Below are 20,766 nucleotides of genomic sequence, written 5' to 3' on the forward strand. Positions count from 1 at the left end.
AGAGGTCTGGAGCACACTGGAGGAGCTCTGGGCACCTCCCAGGGGAGGTGCAGGTCAGGGGAGTGGTCAATCCCCTTTCCTTTGTCCAGTTTCACGCCAGAGCAGGGCTGAGGGGTCCCTGAACTGGTGTAGACTGGCTTATGCAGAAATGGGCACCATCTGTGCCCATGAAAGCATTTCCAGAGGCTGGGGGAGGCTACTCCTCCCCTGCCTTAACACCTTTTTCCAAAGGGAGAGGGTGTAACACCCTCTCTCTGAGGAAGTCCTTTGTTCTGCCATCCTGGGCCAAGCCTGGCTGGACCCCAGGAGGGCAGAAACCTGTCTGAGGGGTTGGCAGCAGCAGCAGTTGCAGTGAAACCCCTGAAAAGGCAGTTTGGTAGTACCAGGGTCTGTGCTACAGACCCGTGGGATCATTGGATTGTGCCAACTATGCCAGGATGGCATAGAGGGGGCAATTCCATGATCATAGACATGTTACATGGCCATATTCGGAGTTACTATTGTAACACGCGTGTAATGGTGTCCCCGCACTCACAAAATCCGGGGAATTTGCCCTGAACAATGTGGGGGCACCTTGGCTAATGCCAGGGTGCCCACACACTAAGTAACTTTGCACCTAACCTTTACTAGGTAAAGGTTAGACATATAGGTGACTTATAAGTTACTTAAGTGCAGTGGTAAATGGCTGTGAAATAACGTGGACGTTATTTCACTCAGGCTGCAGTGGCAGGCCTGTGTAAGAATTGTCAGAGCTCCCTATGGGTGGCAAAAGAAATGCTGCAGCCCATAGGGATCTCCTGGAACCCCAATACCCTGGGTACCTCAGTACCATATACTAGGGAATTATAAGGGTGTTCCAGTATGCCAATGTGAATTGATGAAATTGGTCACTAGCCTGTTAGTGACAATTTGGAAAGAAATGAGAGAGCATAACCACTGAGGTTCTGGATAGCAGAGCCTCAGTGAGACAGTTAGTCATAACACAGGTAACACTTTCAGGCACACTTATGAGCACTGGGGCCCTGGCTGGCAGGGTCCCAGTGACACATACAACTAAAACAACATATATACAGTGAAAAATGGGGGTAACATGCCAGGCAAGATGGTACTTTCCTACACTTTTCACTTAGTAACTTTGCACCTAGCCTTCAGTAAATGAAGGTTAGACATATAGGTGACTTACACGTTACTTAAGTGCACTGAAAATGGCTGTGAAATAGTGTGTGCACTATTTCTCATGGGCTGCAGTGGCAGTCTTCTGAAAGGGATTGTCTGAGCTCCTTATGGGTGGCAAAAGAAATGCTGAAGCCCATAAGGATCTCCTGGAACCCCAATTCCCTTGGTTAACTAGGTACCATATACTAGGGGCTTATAAGGTGGGTCCAGTGTGCCAAATGGAATTGGTAAATGAAGTCACTAACCTATAGTGACAAATGTAAAAGCAGAGAGAGCATAAGCACGGAGGTTGTGGTTAGCAGAGCCTCAGTGACACAGTTAAGCAATATTGAGAACACACACATTAGGCCACAAACTATGAGCGCTGGGGTCCTGTCTAGCAGGATCCCAGTGACACAGTAAAAACACACTGACACACACTCACAAACAGGCCAAAAGTGGGGGTAACCATGCTAGAAAGAGGCTGCTTTCTCACAGTTACTAATGTATATTTCATGTGTATTACTTACCTCCTAAGGGAGTATAGCCTCTAAGATATTTTTGGCCTTGTGTCACTAAAATAAACTACCTTTATTTTTGGTAACATTGGGTAATGTCTTTTCTTGTGTATAAGTACTGTGCAACTACAGTGGTATTGCAAGAGCTTTGCATGTCTCCTAGTTCACCGTTGGCTGCTTTATCTACAGCTACCTCTGGACAGCCAGGCTTCTAGGCACTGACTACATTTCGCTAATAAGGGATAACTGGACCTGAACTAAGGTGTAAGTAGGGTAGGTTCCCACTACAAACCAGGCCAGCCCCCTACAAGAACAACACTTGCATGACTCAGTCTACTTTTATTACATTTCCGAGCACTTCATCTCAGCTGTTATCTTGTAAAAAATCCTCAGCAAAAAAACTGCGGTTTCACAACTTCAAACTATAGTTGATCGTTTCCATGTGTGGAGATTGCGAAATCCTGCTGGGAAAGATTTGTGCAGACAAGGCTCAAATAACACATATTTTCTACTTTGGCAGCAAAAACGCATAAATCCTGTGTTTTTTTTTTAATCTACGTAACTCAAGGGAATGCTAAAAACCGCAGAACCTATATAAATCACTGACCATAAGCAACAGAGGCACGCCTTGGTTCAAACAATCCTAACTCTGGAAGAAACTGTTTGCCTGGATCATGGTAAGCCACATTTAAACCATTTTTTCTCGCTTTTTTAATTAAATCGCATCTATGTGACCTTATAGAGATATTCCTTGAGATATTACTTTAATTCTCTTAGTACCGTATTACATATAGTAACAGCATGCTTGTTAACGTTACTCTATTTCGTTTTTGTGCCCCCACAAATCATTGGGCATTCTTTTGTCTACAGAGGTAGATTGAAACAATAGAAAAATAGGATTGCCAGCTGCAATAAAGGAGCAAAATAATCCATCGTCAGTTCTAATTGTCACCACATCTCAGTTTACACAATTCGGCCTTAGTGTTCAGTAATGTACTTTGGCTTCTGCGTCTCTGCCTGGGAATGTTTTCAACACGCAGATATCTGCTAGGATATGCCCTCCCCTTACTGGCCTTAATAAGTCACAGTAGAATAACTTGGATACATGAATGCTTTTTTAAACGGCACTCTGAGAATCGTATAACAATAAAGATAACCAGAAAGAGGTGACACAGTCATAAACTCATAAGCCATTTCAGTGATGCTTAAAGTGGGCAAATACCAGCTGGACGGGGAAGTGAAAATACCCCTTGTGAAGCGCGTGTCCCAGAGCACGTTCTTTCCTGGGTCTCGCCGAGAGGCGGGTTTAGCAAACTCGTCTCCCTTTTCTTATCGGTGAAATGAAGCTATCGTACTCCTAGTGATGCCACACACACGAAGGGGCATTTGGATCAGCCTCGTTCACCCATTGCTCCGTTGACACGCCGTTCATAATGTGGTTCCGCTTTCAGCATAAGATGCATACAGTTGGGGACTGAGGTAGACCCCTTCATTAACTCGGCGCTTGACAGTGGCCGTTGCATTTTGCATTAACCCAGCCATTGTTAGTCTAGTTGGTCAGCAAGCAAGAGTGATGGGTTTTTGGATTCTTACTATCATCCTCCATATGAGGAAGAGACAGATACCAGTAGACATCTAGTGCTCTCAGGAGATCCTTGCTGCGCACCCCACTCTGGGCCCCACTGGTGAGTGCAATGTTTACTGCAATGACAGATTCTATTCCACCATGAATTTTTCTTTGTCTTCTGTTTGTAATTCAGGCTGCTTTTCTGTCCTCCCATCCCAGACACTGTTTCACCATGGCTCACAATGGTCTAATAACCTACCATTACCACCACTACTAATATACCGTCACAAGTAATACCATCAGCATCATTATCAACACCTCCAATACTACTACCCTTAGCACCAAACATACCTTTACCATGATTACCCTTACCACCACTACTACTGCTGCACAATCACTGCCACCAATGTCACCACTATCACCACCACTATCAATACCACCCTCACCGTGACTGCCATTATCTGCTACTACTGCTACCACCACCACTATTACCAAGAACACCCCACTCTAGTATCATCACGACTTTCACTATCATGGTTACCATCACCGTCACTATCACAATCATCACAACTACTACTACCATCAATGACACTCCCAGCACCGTCACCACTACAACCACTGCGTTCATGTGAATGTGTGTATAAAAACATTGTGTGTTTGACAATGCCATGTCCTAAAAGGTTTTATATGATGTAAATAACACATTGATGTATGGAGAAACTCTTCTGTGAAGCTCTCTGTGCTCAAGAACCTTTGTTCAATAAATCTGGCCAGTGGTACAATACCAAGACAAAGTCACTAACAGGTTCATCGGTCTCCCAGACAACAGACAAAGACAGGCCTGTCCGATATTTTTATGTGCAGAGTTCTCCACCTCACCTGTGAAGCCTCCACACTCACAAAATAACTATTAAAATGCAGTTTTGTGACTACTGAAAAAGCGCAAACTTATACAAACATGTGAGTTTACCTTTGTCAATCAGGCCCTGAGTCTTTGAAGTTTTGGTGTGAGTCTGCTTCATTTTGTAATAGTCACTTCTCTTCCTATTAAAAGCAGTCTGTCACTGCAGGAGTGACCCCAAACCTGATAGCCCTCCAATACAGGCCACAGGAGTGACTGTAGTTCACACCTGGATGTCAGCCACAGTGATAGCCCATGGCCCCAGCCCTACTCTTTATGATTCTCATATCAGCTCGATATCCTTCCTGAAATGTGCCAAGGCCACCTTCCTTGATACCTCTCACTGAATCAAAGAGCACCCTTTGAAGTGTACAGGGTAAGAGTGCTGCTTCCCACTCCAATGTGTGTGCCACCCAATTTACAGGAATGCAGCAATACACAAATCTGTCTAGGGAGGTTCCCCTACCTCCTCTCCCTATGTTTCACAATGCAGTCTTGTATCTCCCAAAATGGAACCCAGAGTCCTCCATGTATTGTACCATTCACGGGCACACAGCCCCAGTGCATGTATGCAGCATACACACACACTGCATAGCACTGTGTCCTTTCTGTTCTGTACCACTCATAGGCACACATTAACCCAGCACATATATTTAACATACACACTGCACCAGACTGAATCCTTTGTATATTGTGCCAGTGGTAGACACACATACACCCAGCATATGCATTTAACATGCACCACTGCACAGTACTTCATTATCCCTGTGTTGTATCCTTCATAGGCACGCATACAGCCAGTACAGATCCATGCGCTGTGCAGCACTCCACACCAAACCGATGCAGGTCAAGAATGAGTTAGGCACACACAGCTGAACTTTAGAATGAGTGAGCCTGGAGAGCTCACTCCAGTCACACAGGTTAAAAAACCTTCTCACTCCTACTGATCACTACACACTATGCTGTAGCTACTGCACACTTGCCACTTAACTCCTGGTGAGAGCAGTAACCTTCCACCACTATAAGGGTGGTGCTTTGTCAGCTCCTCCCTGTCCAAAACAGCAGCAATCTGTGAGACAGGGTTATGTCACACAGGTTAAAAAAGACCTGCTCACTCCTACTGATCACTACACAGTATTCTGTCACCACTGCACACTTTATACTCAACTCCTGGTGAGGGCAGTAACCTTCCACCACTACAAGGGTGGTGCCTTGGGAGGGAGCCCCTCCCGGTCCAAAAAAGGCTGCAATCTGTGAGACAGGCTCATGTCATGGCATACACGTATGGTCCATGATTGCCTATAACAAAAAAAATCAGCATTAGGGATCCAGACATCTGTACAGTTGGGGCACTTAGGGCACTAGTCCATGTTTATTACCATGCAGAGGACTTTTCCGTCCTACAACGTTCATGTATGTATTATATTCATTTAGTGGTAGTGCTTTCAATCGCACAGACTCTACGTTAGGGTGTAGTATGGCGCAAGTGTTAATGCAGGAATTACAGTGAAAGAGACATGTATGACAATCATTTCCCCATTCCTAACATTTTTTGATAAATATCTTTTTCATTTCAGAAATATCTTTTGGGATTTTCTCTTCTTTTAATTGTCTCAGATTTGGGATGTGATGCAGCTTGCTACCGTCAGCTTTTGCATTCTGACGACAAAGGTATGAACGAAATGCCTTATCTTACTAATTAACATAATGTTTTTATTAATGAAAGCAGGTATACCATGCATTTGCAAATGTTTGATAATTTACAGAGAGGTTTAAACAAATATCTTTAAAGATCAACACTTTCAACAATTACGTTTTTCGGATTCAAGTACTGATGAAAGTCCATCTGCCTTCTCCGAGTAATATGGATCTTTAAGCAAGCTCCATCATGTACCCCAATATATTTGTTTTAAAATGGTGGACATTCAAGCTAAACAAATAAAACGTTGCGGTAATCTGTCCCTTTAGCACAATCTTGCAACATCCTACTTGGATACAGTTCAGTAGATGTTGCCAGCATTCAGTACCTCATGAGAACTTTTGAGCGTTCACTTCCTTGGAAATTACATCTTGCAATTTTAAGATATTTGCTTGAATGCCAAAGGGTGTTGCCTATTAGGTCTGGCTAAAGACAGCTTAACGAAGAAGAAAGTTTAGGCCAGCCCCTTAAGACATCGAGAGTAGGGAATGACCGGATCAGGGGCATTTCATGGATTTTTCGTTTCTAGCACTGATTAGCAAACTGCGGGATCACTGGACGGCAACCAGCCCGCGGGTTAGGCGCTGCAGGAAAACGAGTTGTCCGCCGCATATTTTTCTATAGGTGTACACAAAGTGCTACCACAAAGATCTTAGAGCATATCTTAGAACTTATCAGAGGCCTGTACCCTTGGGAAGGCTGCCTTCTGTTCAGTCTAAGCAATGCGGTAATTGTGGTCATTCATTTTTCATTTCTTTCACATTTATCAATTTATCAGCTAAAAACCTATTATTTTTTAGTGAGGTAATATCGTTGTATTCTTTTTATTAAGGCAGAGTCTAAATTTCTATTTTCACGGAGGCAATCTCCTGACATCACGAGGTTTGGATTTCATTAAAGCTCTTCAGAGAAGCTAAACATAGATAGATGGTGTAGACTCTGAATACAGCAGACATCAAGTGATAACAAAGATAGAGGGAGCACCCAGACAAGGCAAAACAGAACCTATCTCGGTTGTGCGCCTTCAGTAAAAATACCTTTGCCCCAGAAAATTCAGGTAAATGCCGTCCTTTCATTTTTAATTTATTTTGATATTTGTATTTTAACAGTTAAATATTGATACATTTTTGCTGTGATAATCTTCGTTTAGCACTTTTGTTTAGTAATTAGCATCATCGGAGCCGCCTCCCTCACCAACCACTGTTCCAATGCTCCTCTGCGACGTGGAGACTCCCGTCGTTTTTGTCGCAGTGTGGTCCCCCTTGAGTACAGCCTGGAGTTTAGTGGAGATGTACCCTGGAACCTGTGTACAATATACAAATATTCTTCCCTCAGTAAAGCATGCAACATTAGGGATTTGGCCCGAATGACAACGGTCTTCCCCTCTATTCAACCCATACATTGAGAACAGGATTAAATGTATAGTTCCCAGCATCCCCTAGACACATCATTCTATCTTTTTTGTCATTGTATTTACCACCAGTTTTGAAAGTTGAGCTCTCAACGGAAACAGCAATCCGGCGTGTCTTGTTCTGCCCATTATAGTGGTATTACAGTGGGCGCCGAGTCAGAACACATTCAATGAGTGCCTATGTTCGGAAATAGCTCTACATCACCATGTGTTAAGTGGAACATTTCAGCAGTGGCGTGACGAAATGTAGATGCCCCCCATTTCTACCCACCCTTACTGGCGATGTCCATGAAGACTGCAGAGCACCTCCCAAAGCACCTCCCAAAGAACACTTTGAGTCACCAAGCAATGCTTCCAGTTAATGTACTTTGCCGGCGGATCTAGCCGATCATATAGTTCATAGGATTAGAGCTGATGGATAAAAATAGAAATCCACAAATTGATTGATTGAATGATGCGGGCTGGAATAATGTGTAAGGGTGGGGGCATGATGGGAGGCCTTTCGAAGAGCTGCGTCAGTGACAGTCGGCCTATGGTTTAAAAGTGCACAAACAATATTTGTGCAAACTCCACCATTAATGAAATCCATGCGAATATTTTTTTTTATAGTGAAGCTGTTCTGTCGTACTTGATTTGTCACAAATAGGCTGCATTGTAAGGACCCTGCTGCAGGCAGGGTCTGACTCCAGCGTCTCAGAAGATAATTCTAGTGACATAGCTCAGATGTCAATGCAGGTGCTGGAGAGATAATTGTGTGGTGTCTGGTTCTACGTCTGAAACTTAATATGCCTGAAGAAAGGCATTGCTTGTATAATATAGGTGATTTATTTGTATTGCATATAACATAGTCCCGGGTTTATTGTGGTTATTAAAGAGATCTATTTCTAACCACAGCTCCCAAGCTGTAATTCCGACAAAGTAACAAAGGATTTAATTGCCCCATGCAAACAGCTACCCACAGTCTGTATTGCAACTCAATATTTCATAATTCAAAGTTGGCAAAACGTGCTTTGTTTGGTATCACTAACAATTATAAAGTGCACTAAAGGTGCAGTTTGTAAGATGATTCGAAAGGTCTGTAGTGAAACATGCAATGATCTACAGGTCACATCGAGCTCCATCCTTCTGGGCTAAATAAATTTAGTACCATTAACAGGGATCGGCCATTACTATCACCCAAGTTAAAGGGGGTTACCATTCCTCTCATCACATTGGATAATAGTAGCACCTGCTATTTACAGAGCCTGGAAACAAAAGAAGTGTGGTCTGAAGCAACATATAAAAAAGATATTGTGTGGTCTAGACATACGTATTATTCATGTAATTTCACACATAAAACACCATACCTCATATTCCCATACTGCACACGAAGATACACATATCTCAAATAAAGAGCTTGAGAAAGTCTGAAAATACCTTTGCGGGTTTATCTCTTAACAATTTATGAAGTAATAGGCTCTGCCTATATTCATCTGGTGGACCATCTAGAGTAGTGTGAGGATAAAAATAAGCTCTATTTGACCTCCAGCACTTAGTACCAGCCTAGGACCTACTCAAACAAATTAGAATGATCAATTGTCGTGAACTCACATTGGCTGCCACACCATGGCAGGGGGGGAAACATATAGGCCTTGTAGGCAGTTCCTCCGAACAACATACAAATCATTGCTTAACTGGTTGTATGACACAACCATGCATGCAAAAACAATGCATGCCTGAACAACGTGGTCAGAACCACAACGTGTCTTTACCACGCATGCCTTTACAAAAATTTTGTTGTAAAAGCATATGTGGTAAAGAGGTATGCGTGGTAAATCCCCCCGCTCTACACCCTAAGACGCCCCAGTATTTAAAACTACCCGCCCGACGAGCCCTAAGCTAAAAAACTACCCCAACATCTCCTGCTCTTAAAACTACCCCAAGGCTTAAATCCACAAAACTACCTGACCCCCGGGCCCTCCTACCCTTAAAATCTACACGCGCCTTGAGCCCTTAAACACACCAGCTATCCAACCAGCCCTGCATGTAAAACTACCCCACCCCCTGAAGCCCAAATCCACAAAACTACCCCTACCCCTCCCCACCCCAAATCTTCCCCGATCCCCCCCGGCCCTGAGCCCTACATTCCGAAAACTACCCAAATGCCCCCATCCTGAGCCCTAACCCCCCCCCATGCACCCCTCAATACCTCCCCAAGCTACCCCAACCCCAACCCCAACTAAGGCCTAAATTTCGAAAACTACCCCACCCTGAGCCCTAAAACCCCCTCAAAGACACCTAAAAACCACCCCTCCCCAAACTACCCCAACCCCCCACCCCCACCCTAATGCCTAAATCCACCAAACTACCCCGAACCCCCTGGCCCACCTACACTTAAGTCTAACCCAAACCCCCCCTCCCCGGCCCTGAGCCCTAAACTCCCACTGTGCACCCCTAAAATGAAAACAAAATCCCCCACCCCTAAAACCAACCCCAGCCCCACTTACCTCAATCGATCCTTCTTCCTGCTTGCCTGTCCATCCTCCACCACCTTCAGCCCTAAATCCCCTCATATACAACCTAAAAACGACACCCCAGCGCCCCCTCCCCTTTAATCTACCCCAACACCACCCCAGCCCTGACAGTCACCAAATTACCCTTGTCCAGCTGCCCTTTAATCTACCCTGACCCTCCCCCCCGGCCCTGAGCCCTAGACCCCCCACCCACCCGTAAAATAAAAAAAACTCCCTCAGTCCAACTTACCTTGACCGATCCGTCTTCCTGCTTGCCCGCCCATCCGCACAGCTAGACCACTGCCTGAACAACGCATATGCGCCCTGCCTTAACCACGCAAATGCCTATTTAAGACATATGCGTTGTTCTGGCAACCGTTGTTTAGCTTGCGGCCTTCCGCTATGCATGGCTATGCCCAAGTAGGTTCTGCCGTTTCCCATGCTTCATTTGTTGAAGAATAAGTGCTGGTGCCAAACTTTGCTTAGAAGACTGTGGTTGGCACTGGTGCACACAGAATACCAAAGCTTCATAGTCTGGAATCAACCTCATGCGTCTTTAACCGACTGCCAGACATTCCCTGCCTGTTTAGTGTAGGAAAGTACTATCTTGCCTGGCATGTTACCCCCATATTTCACAGTATATATGTTGTTTTAGTCTATGTGTCACTGGGACCCTGCGAGGCAGGGCGTCAGTGCTCATAAGTGTATGCCCTGTATGTGTTCCCTGTGTGATGACTAACTGTCCCACTGAGGCTCTGCTAACCAGAACCTCAGTGGTTATGCTCTCTCTGCTTTCCAAAATGTCACTAACAGGCTAGTGACCAATTTCACCAATTCACATTGGCATACTGGAAAACCCTTATAATTCCCTAGTATATGGTACTGAGGTACTCAGGATAGTGGGGTTCCAGGAGATCCCTATGGGCTGCAGCATTTCTTTTGCCACCCATAGGGAGCTCTGACAATTCTTACAGAGGCCTGACACTGCAGCCTGAGTGAAATAACGTCCACGTTATTTCACAGCCATTTACCACTGCACTTAAGTAACTTATAAGTCACCTATATGTCTAACCTTCACCTGGTGAAGGTTGGGTGCAAAGTTACTTAGTGTGTGGGCACCCTGGCACTAGCCAAGGTGCCCCCACATTGTTCAGGGCAAATTCCCCGGACTTTGTGAGTGCGGGGACACCATTTCACGCGTGCACCATACATAGGTCACTACCTATGTATAGCGTCACAATGGTAACTCCGAACATGGCCATGTAACATGTCTAAGATCATGGAATTGTCACCCCAATGCCATTCTGGCATTGGGGAGACAATTCCATGATCCCCCGAGTCTCTAGCACAGAACCCGGGTACTGCCAAACTTCCTTTCCCGGGGTTTCACTGCAGCTGCTGCCAACCCCTCAGACAGGTTTCTGCCCTCCTGGGGTCCAGCCAGGCCTGGCCCAGGAAGGCAGAACAAAGGACTTCCTCAGAGGGAGGGTGTTACACCCTCTCCCTTTGGAAAAAGGTGTCAGGGCTGGGGAGGAGTAGCCTCCCCCAGCCTCTGGAAATGCTTTGATGGGCACAGATGGTGCCCATCTCTGCATAAGCCAGTCTACACCGGTTCAGGGATCCCCCAGCCCTGCTCTGGCGCTAAACTGGACAAAGTAAAGGGGAGTGACCACTCCCCTGACCTGCACCTCCCAGGGGAGGTGCCCAGAGCTCCTCCAGTGTGCTCCAGACCTCTGCCATCTTGGAAACAGAGGCGTTGCTGGCACACTGAACTGCTCTGAGTGGCCAGTGCCATCAGGTGACGTCAGAGACTCCTTCTGATAGGCTCTTACCTGTGTTGCTAGTCTATCCTCCTTCCTAGGTAGCCAAACCTCCTTTTCTGGCTATTTAGGGTCTCTGCTTTGGGGAATTCTTTAGATAACAAATGCAAGTGCTCATCAGAGTTCCTCTGCATCTCTCTCTTCACCTTCTGCCAAAGGATCGACCGCTGACTGCTCAGGACGCCTGCAAAACCGCAACAAAGTAGCAAAGACGACTACTGCAACCTTGTATCGCTCCTCCTGCTGCCTTCTCTACTGTTTCCTGGTGGTGCATGCTCTGGGGGTAGCCTGCCTCCTTCTTGCACAAGGAGCTCTGAAGAAATCTCCTGTGGGTCGACGGAATATTCCCCCTGCAACCGCAGGCAACAAAAGACTGCATCACCGGTCCTCTGGGTCCCCTATTAGCATGACGAGCGTGGTCCCTGGAACTCAGCAACTCTGTCCAAGTGACTCCCACAGTCCAGTGACTCTTCAGTCCAAGTTTGGTGGAAGTAAGTCCTTGCCTCCCCACGCTAGACTGCATTGCTGGGTCGCGCGTGATTTGCAGCTGCTCCGGCTCCTGTGCACTCTTCCATTATTCTGAGTTGGCCTCCGGCGTCGTGGGACTCCCTTTTGTGTCTTCGGGTGGACTCCGGTTCACTCCTCTTCCAAGTGCCTGTTCCGGTACTTCTGCGGGTGCTGCCTGCTTCTGTGAGGGCTCCCTGACTTGCTGGGCACCCCCTCTGTCTCCTTATCCAAGTGGCGACATCCTGGTCCCTCCCGGGCCACAGCAGCATCCAAAAACCCTAACCGCAACTCCTGCAGCTAGCAAGGCTTGTTTGTGGTCTTTCTGCGTGGGAACACCTCTGCAAACTTCTTCACGATATGGGACATCCATCCTCCAAAGGATAAGTTTCTAGCCCTCTTCGTTCTTGCAGAATCCACAGCTTCTACCATCCGGTGGCAGCTTCCTTGCACCCTCAGCTGGCATTTTCTGGGCATCTGCCCACTCACGACATTGTCGCGACTCTTGGACTTGGTCCCCTTGTTCCAAAGGTACTCAGGTCCGGAAATCCACTTTGGTTGCTTTGCTGGTGTTGGTCTTCCTTGCAGAAACCCCCTATCACGACTTCTGTGCTCTCTGGGGGTTATAGGTGCACTTCACACCTACTTTTCAGAGTCTTGGGGTGGGCTTTTTTTCTAACCCTCACTGTTTTCTTACAGTCCCAGCGACCCTCTACAAGCTCACATAGGTTTGGGGTCCATTCGTGGTTCGCATTCCACTTTTGGAGTTTACAGTTTGTGTTGCCCCTATACCTATGTGCTCTTATTGCAATCTACTGTAACTTTACATTTCTTGCATTACTTCCTTTTGCTATTACTGCATATTTTTGTTATTGTGTACATATATCTTGTGTATATTTGGCATTCTCTTACTAGGGGTACTCACTGAGATACTTTTGGCATATTGTCATAAAAATAAAGTACCTTTATTTTTAGTATATCTGTGTATTGTGTTTTCTTATGATATTGTGCATATGACACCAGTGGTATAGTAGGAGCTTTGCATGTCTCCTAGTTCAGCCTAAGCTGCTCTGCTATAGCTACCTTCTATCAGCCTCAGCTGCTAGAAACACCTCTTCTACACTAATAAGGGATAATTGGCCCTGGTACAGAGTGTAAGTACCCCTTGGTAACCACTACAAGCCAGGCCAGCCTCCTACATTGGTTGTGCAGTGGTGGGATAAGTACTTGCAACTACTTACCACTTTGTCATTTTGTACTTTTCATAAGAGAATAATATACAAAACAAGTTCAGTGTATGTACACCTAACCAAAAAGTTTTGCTTTTCTTCTCTTACACTATCTGCTAAGTGCTGAAAAGTACTCCTAAAACTTTCTAAAAGTTTCAAAAAGTTGAAAACATTTTTTTTTCCTGTTCTTTAAAAAGTCCTAAAACTTTTTCTCTCTTTTATCTGTCCCTAAACCTTTTTCTACCATGTCTGATGTAGGAACCCCTCTTAATTTGGTCAATGCTACTTATGACCACCTTAACTTTAAGAGCCTAAGGAGTCTCTGCATTGGTAGAGGTTTAATGCTAGGAAAGAACCATTCTAGAGAGTTATTGTCTAATATGCTTATTGAGAATGATAAGGCCCAGGGTGGCACCTCATCAGAAAAGTTGATAGATAGCTCACACTCTGACTCAGGGGAAGCCCTTGAGGGAGTGGTACAGGGTTCCCTTCCTAACCTGCCCCTTAGCAGGCCACCTAACAATGCTGGTAGTAATAGAAGCTCCCATCACAGTAGGGATGTTTTTGTTCCTGCAGGCCAGGTTGCTAGGGTGCCAACTGTTAGGGACAGGTCTCCATCTGTTCATTCACATCATTCTTCTGAGTCAAAGCATTCCCAACCCACCCACCCTGATGACAGGATGTTAGAAAGGGAACTCAGTAGATTGAGAGTGGAAGAGTCCAGGCTGAAGCTTAAACAGCAACAGCTGGCTCTAGACAGGGAATCCCTAGACTTAGAAAAAGAGAGACAGAGGTTGGGGTTTGGACCCCATGGGGGCAGCAGCAGTATTCCTGATAGTAATCCTGTTAAAGAGTATGATGCTAGGAATCTGCATAAGATAGTTCCCCCTTACAAGGAGGGGGATGACATTAACAAGTGGTTTGCTGCACTTGAGAGGGCCTGTATGGTACAGGGGGTCCCTCAAAGACAGTGTGCTGCTATCCTATGGCTATCTTTCAGTGGAAAAGGTAGGGATAGGCTCCTTACTGTGAAGGAAAATGATGCCAATAATTTTACAGTTTTGAAGAATGCACTCTTGGATGGATTTGGCTTAACCACTGAACAATACAGGATTAAGTTCAGAGAAACCAGAAAAGAGTCCTCACAAGACTGGGTAGACTTTGTTGACTGTTCAGTGAAGGCCTTGGAGGGGTGGTTACATGGCAGTAAAGTTTCTGACTATGAAATCATGTACAATCTAATCTTGAGAGAGCATATTCTGAATAACTGTGTGTCTGATTTGTTACACCAATATCTAGTGGACTCAGATATGACCTCTCCCCAAGAATTGGGAAAGAAGGCAGACAAATGGGTCAGAACAAGAGTGAACAGAAAAGTTCATACAGGGGGTGACAAGGATAGCAAGAAGAAGGATGGTAAGTCTTCAGGCAAGGGTGACGACAAATCTAAAAATGAGTCTTCATCAGGCCCACAAAAACACTCTGGTGGGGGGGTCCAAATCCTCTTCTAATCAAGTTCAGAAACCATGGTGCTATTTATGTAAAGTAAAAGGCCATTGGACAACTGATGCCAGTTGTCCAAAGAAAAGCACCAAGCCTCCCACTACCACAACCCCTACTGCAACCTCTAGTGCCCCTAGTAATAGCAGTGGTGGTGGGAGCAAACCTACTAATAGCCAATCCAAGGGAGTAGCTGGGCTCACTTTTGGTAATTTAGTTGGGGTTGGTCTTGTTAGGGAGGCCATAGAGGCTGTGTTAGTCTCTGAAGGTGCCATTGATTTGGCCACCTTGGTTGCTTGTCCCCTTAATATGGATAAGTACAAACAACTTCCCCTAATCAATGGTGTTGAGGTTCAGGCCTACAGGGACACAGGTGTCAGTGTTACCATGGTGATAGAGGAACTGGTACACCCTGAACAACACCTACTTGGTCACTAGTACCAAGTGACAGATGCTCATAACAACACTCTTAGCCACCCCATGGCTGTTGTGAATCTCAACTGGGGGGGGGGGGTGGGGGGGGGGGGGTGTTACTGGTCCAAAGAAAGTTGTGGTTGCCTCAGATTTACCTGTAGACTATCTACTAGGGAACGATTTAGAGACATCAGCTTGGGCAGAAGTGGAGTTGCAGGCTCATGCAGCAATGCTGGGCATTCCTGGGTATATTTTTGCTTTAACCAGGGCTCAGGCCAAAAAGCAAAAAGGACAGGGTGACTTGGATCCTGGAACAATGGACCAAGTGCTCCCTAAAGCTAGGGTTAGTAAGGGTAAATCCCTACCCACTATCCCTCCCTCTACAGATTATTCTACTTCTGAGGAAGAAGAATTTCCCCCCTGTGCAGAACCTTCACACGAGGAGCTGGCAGCTGACACTGCTGAGCTTTTGGGTGGAGCGGGGCCTGTCAGGGAGGAGCTGAGTGTGGCATAGCAAACCTGTCCCACATTAGAGGGTCTAAGACAGCAAGCTGTCAAACAGCAAAATGGGGATGTCAGTGACTCACATAGAGTTTACTGGGGGGACAACCTCTTGTATACAGAGGCAAGGGGCCCAAAACCTGGAGCAGCCAGGAGATTGGTCATTCCCCTGCAATACAGAGTTCCTCCTAACTCTGGCACACAACATTCCCTTGGCTGGACATTTGGGTCAGATTAAAACATGGGAAAAGCTTGTCCCCCTGTTTCACTGGCCTAGGATGTCAGAGGACACAAAGGATTTTTGTAAGTCCTGTGTGACCTGCCAAGCCAGTGGCAAGACTGGTGGCACACCAAAGGCTCCCCTTATTCCACTGCCTGTGTTTGGGGTTCCCTTTGAAAGGGTAGGGGTTGACATAGTTGGCCCCCTTGACCCTCCTACTGCTTCAGACAATAGGTTTATCTTGGTGGTAGTGGACCATGCCACAAGATATCCTGAAACAATTCCTCTAAGGACCACTACAGCTCCTGCAGTGGCAAATGCCCTCCTGGGAATCTTTTCCAGGGTGGGTTTCCCAAAAGAGGTTGTATCAGACAGGGGTAGCAACTTTGTCTGCATACTTGAAGGCCATGTGGAAGGAATGTGGTGTAACATACACATTCACCACACCTTATCATCCACAAACAAATGGACTGGTAGAGAAGTTTAATAAAACTCTCAAAGGAATGATAATGGGACTCCCTGAAAAACTCAGGAGGAGATGGGATGTCCTGTTACCTTGCCTCTTTTTTGCTTACAGGGAGGTACCCCAGAAAGGAGTGGGCTTCAGCCCCTTTGAACTCCTATTTGGACACCCTGTAAGAGGTCCTCTAACACTTGTAAAGGAGGGTTGGGAACTACCTTTAAAAGCTCCTAAGCAAGACATAGTGGACTATGTACTCGGCCTAAGATCTAGAATGGCTGAGTACATGAAAAAGGCCAGTAAAAACCTTCAGGCCAGCCAAGAGCTCCAAAAGCAATGTCATGACCAGAAGGATGTTCTGATTCAGTACCAACCAGGACAGAAGGTGTGGGTCTTGGAGCCTGTGGCCCCAAGAGCACTCCAAGACAAATGGAGTGGACCCCACATCATTGTTGAAAAGAAGGGAGAAGTCACCTACTTGGTTGACTTGGGCACTGCCAGGAGTCCCCTTAGGGTGCTCCATGTCAATCGCCTAAAACCCTACTATGACAGGGCTGATCTCACCCTGCTCATGGCAACAGATGAAGGACAGGAAGAAGAGAGTGACCCTCTCCCTGATCTCTTCTCTTTCACGGAACAAGATGCTCTAGTGGAAGGTGTAGTTTTGGCAGACTGTCTTACTGCTGAGCAAAAAGACAACTGCATAAATCTCCTAGGTCAATTTTCAGAACTCTTTTCTACTGTGCCAGGTACCACTTCTTGGTGTGAGCACACTATAAATACTGGAGACAGCATGCCTGTCAAAAGTAAGATCTATAGGCAGCCTGACCATGTCAGAGACTGCATAAAAGAAGAGGTTCAGAAAATGCTTGAACTAGGAGTGGTTGAACATTTTGAAAGCCCATGGGCCTCTCCTGTGGTGCTTGTACCAAAGCCTCACTCAAAAGATGGGAAAAGAGAGATGAGGTTTTGTGTAGATTACAGAGGTCTCAACCAGGTAACTAAAACTGATGCTCACCCAATACCCAGGGCAGATGAGCTTATAGATACACTGGCATCTGCGAAGTATCTAAGCACATTTGATTTGACTGCAGGGTATTGGCAGATCAAGTTATCAGAGGATGCTAAAGCAAAAACTGCATTTTCAACTATTGGAGGGCACTACCAATTCACAGTAATGCCCTTTGGTTTGAAAAATGCACCTGCCACTTTTCAGAGGTTGGTGAATACAGTCCTGCAGGGGTTGGAGTCTTTTAGTGCAGCATATCTGGACGATATAGCTGTATTTAGCTCAACCTGGGATGATCACCTGGTCTACCTGTGGAAAGGTTAGGAGGCCCTGCAAAAGGCAGGCCTCACTATTAAGGCTTCAAAGTGCCAGATAGGGCAGGGGAAAGTGGTTTATCTGGGACACCAGGTAGGTTGAGAACAGATTGCACCACTTCAGGGGAAAATCCAAACTATCATGGATTGGGTTCCCCCTACAACTCAGACCCAGGTGAGAGCCTTCTTAGGCCTCACTGGGTATTACACGAGGTTCATTAAGAACTATGGCTCCTTTGCAGCCCCACTAAATGACCTCACTTCCAAGAAAATGCCTAAAAAGGTATTGTGGACAGCTAGCTGTCAAAAAGCTTTTGAGGAGCTGAAACAGGCCATGTGCACTGCACCTGTCCTAAAAAGCCCATGTTACTCCAAGAAATTAATTGTTCAAACTGATGCATCTGAATTAGGGGTATGGGCAGTCTTATCACAACTTAATTCTGAGGGCCAGGATCAACCTGTTGCTTTTATCAGCAGGACGTTGACCTCTAGAGAAAAGCGTTGGTCTGCCATAGAGAGGGAGGCCTTTGCTGGGGTCTGGGCACTGAAGAAGTTGAGGCCATACCTGTTTGGCACTCACTTCATTGTTCAGACAGACCACAAACCTCTAATTTGGCTAAAACAAATGCAAGGTGAAAACCCTAAATTGTTGAGGTCGTCCATATCTCTAGAGGGAATGGACAATACAGTGGAACATAGACCTGGGAGTACCCACTCCAATGCAGATGGACTCTCCAGATATTTCCACTTAGACAATGAAGACTCATCAGGTTATGGCTAGTCTTATTGTCCTTAGTTTGGGGGGGGGGGTTTGTGTAGGAAAGTACCATCTTGCCTGGCATGTTACCCCCATATTTCACTGTATATATGTTGTTTTAGTGTATGTGTCACTGGGACCCTGCCAGCCAGGGCCCCAGTGCTCATAAGTGTGCCCTGTATGTGTTCCCTGTGTGATGACTAACAGTCTCACTGAGGCTCTGCTAACCGGAACCTCAGTGGTTATGCTCTCTCTGCTTTCTAAATTGTCACTAACAGGCTAGTGACCAATTTCACCAATTCACATTGGCATACTGGAACACCCTTATAATTCCCTAGTATATGGTACTGAGGTACCCAGGGTATTGGGGTTCCAGGAGATCCCTATGGGCTGCACCATTTCTTTTGCCGCCCATAGGGAGCTCTGACAATTCTTACACAGGCCTGCCACTGCAGCCTGAGTGAAATAACGTCCACGTTATTTCACAGCCATTTACCACTGCACTTAAGTAACTTATAAGTCACCTATATGTCTAACCTTCACCTCGTGAAGGTTGGGTGCTAAGTTAATTAGTGTGTGGGCACCCTGGCACTAGCCAAGGTGCCCCCACATCGTTCAGGGCAAATTCCCCGGACTTTGTGAGTGCAGGGACACCATTTCACGTGTGCACTATACATAGGTCACTACCTATGTATAGCGTCACAATGGTAACTCCGAACATGGCCATGTAACATGTCTAAGATCATGGAATTGTCACCCCAATGCCATTCTGGCATTGGGGAGACAATTCCATGATCCCCCGAGTCTCTATCACAGACCCGGGTACTGCCAAACTGCCTTTCCCGGGGTTTCACTGCAGCTGCTGCTGCTGCCAACCCCTCAGACAGGTTTCTGCCCTCCTGGGGTCCAGCCAGGCCTGGCCCAGGAAGGCAGAACAAAGGACTTCCTCAGAGGGAGGGTGTTACACCCTCTCCCTTTGGAAAAAGGTGTCAGGGCTGGGGAGGAGTAGCCTCCCCCAGCCTCTGGAAATGCTTTGATGGGCACAGATGGTGCCCATCTCTGCATAAGCCAGTCTACACCGGTTCAGGGATTCCCCCAGCCCTGCTCTGGAACGAAACTGGACAAAGGAAAGGGGAGTGACCACTCCCCTGACCTGCACCTCCCAGGGGAGGTGCCCAGAGCTCCTCCAGTGTGCTCCAGACCTCTGCCATCTTGGAAACAGAGGTGTTGCTGGCACACTGGACTGCTCTGAGTGGCCAGTGCCATCAGGTGACGTCAGAGACTCCTTCTGATAGGCTCTTACCTGTGTTGCTAGCCTATCCTCCTTCCTAGGTAGCCAAACCTCCTTTTCTGGCTATTTAGGGTCTCTGCTTTGGGGAATTCTTTAGATAACGAATGCAAGTGCTCATCAGAGTTCCTCTGCATCTCTCTCTCTTCACCTTCTGCCAAAGGATCGGCCGCTGACTGCTCAGGACCCCTGCAAAACCACAACAAAGTAGCAAAGAGGACTACTGCAACCTTGTATCGCTTCTCCTGCCGCCTTCTCGACTGTTTCCTGGTGGTGCATGCCCTGGGGGTAGCCTGCCTCCTTCTTGCACCTGGAGCTCTGAAGAAATCTCCTGTGGGTCGACGGAATCTTCCCCCTGCAACCTCAGGCAACAAAAGACTGCATCACCGGTCCTCTGGGTCCACTCTCAGCACGACGAGCGTAGTCCCTGGAACTCAGTAACTCTGTCCAAGTGACTCCCACAGTCCAGTGACTCTTCAGTCCAAGTTTGGTGGAGGTAAGTCCTTGCCTCCCCATGCTAGACTGCATTGCTGTGTACCGTGTGATTTGCAGCTGCTCCGGCTCCTGTGCACTCTTCCAGGATTACCTTCATGCACAGCCAAGCCTGGGTCCCCGACACTCTAACCTGCAGTGCACAACCTTCTCAGTTGTCCTCCGGCATCGTGGGACTCCCTTTTGTGTCTTCGGGTGGACTCTGGTTCACTCCTGTTCCAAGTGCCTGTTCCGGTATTTCTGTGGGTGCTGCCTGCTTCTGTGAGGGCTCCTTGACTTGATGGGCGCCCCCTCTGTCTCCTCATCCAAGTGGCGACATCCTGGTCCCTCCTGGGCCACAGCAGCATCCAATAACCCTAACCGCGACCCTTGCAGCTAGCAAGGCTTGTTTGCGGTCTTTCTGCGTGGGAACACCTCTGCAAGCTTCTTCACGACGTGGGACATCCATCCTCCAAAGGGGAAGTTTCTAGCCCTCTTCGTTCTTGCAGAATCCACAGCTTCTACCATCCGGTGGC

General features: G+C 46.7%; 1 long non-coding RNA gene across 1 annotated transcript in view; it reads left to right on the forward strand.

Annotated features, from left to right (window-relative positions):
- The first annotated feature begins 2,199 nt into the window (after nucleotides 1-2,199).
- LOC138300720 (uncharacterized) overlaps nucleotides 2,200-20,766 on the forward strand; it is a 66,309-nt gene continuing 47,742 nt past the window's right edge. The window contains exons 1-2 of the long non-coding RNA XR_011204992.1: nucleotides 2,200-2,350; nucleotides 5,719-5,812. This is a non-coding gene — a long non-coding RNA (uncharacterized lncRNA). The remainder of the gene's footprint in view (nucleotides 2,351-5,718; nucleotides 5,813-20,766) is intronic.

The sequence above is a fragment of the Pleurodeles waltl genome, chromosome 6, assembly GCF_031143425.1.
Source record: "Pleurodeles waltl isolate 20211129_DDA chromosome 6, aPleWal1.hap1.20221129, whole genome shotgun sequence".
Lineage (NCBI taxonomy): Eukaryota > Metazoa > Chordata > Amphibia > Caudata > Salamandridae > Pleurodeles > Pleurodeles waltl.